Source organism: Protobothrops mucrosquamatus, unplaced genomic scaffold (genome assembly GCF_001527695.2).
Source record: "Protobothrops mucrosquamatus isolate PMUCROS unplaced genomic scaffold, P.Mucros_1.0 scaffold46, whole genome shotgun sequence".
Taxonomy (NCBI): domain Eukaryota; kingdom Metazoa; phylum Chordata; class Lepidosauria; order Squamata; family Viperidae; genus Protobothrops; species Protobothrops mucrosquamatus.
Window position 1 is genome coordinate 98,748 of NW_015386428.1, and position 661 is coordinate 99,408.

Sequence of the window (661 nt, forward strand, 5' to 3'; positions counted from 1 at the left end):
ACTGTTCGCTCTAAAGAACAGTTGGGAGAGGAGCTGGGGGAACCAAGGGCTGGATCTTTCTTTTAGAAAGGGAGATTCTGGCTTTTGTGGATCTGGCTGCATGAATCCAGAAAGTCAGCTTACTGAAGATGCAGTGGTCTGAAGCTTCACCCTCCCTCAGCTGCTGGGTACAAAATCAGCTAACTGAACAATTCAATCATAAATGCCCAAAGTCTGGGGTAGTTAGAAGTCTCATTAACCAGGAAATCCCAAGACGACAGAAAGAGTAACTTTTTATAGTCAAGAAAAAGCCCACTAGCTAGCCCAGGGGTAGGCAACCTTGGCTCTTTTATGACTGGTGGACTTCAACTCCCAGAATTCCTGAGCCAGCATGGCTCAGCTTGGAAACCTCTCCCTTTCCCCTCAGCACAGCTGGCTCAGGAATTCTGGGAGTTGAAGTCCACGAGTCATAAAAGAGCCAAGGTTGCCTACCCCTGCCCAAATGCCTGAATTTTGATCACGTGACCGTGAGGAAAAAATATTTAAATATTTAAACCAGGGGTCTTCAAACTTGGCCCTTTTATGACTGGTGGACTTCAACTCCCAGAATTCCTGAGCCAACATGGCTCATCTTGGAAACCTCTCCCTTTCCCTTCAGCATAGTTGGCTCAGGAATTCTGGG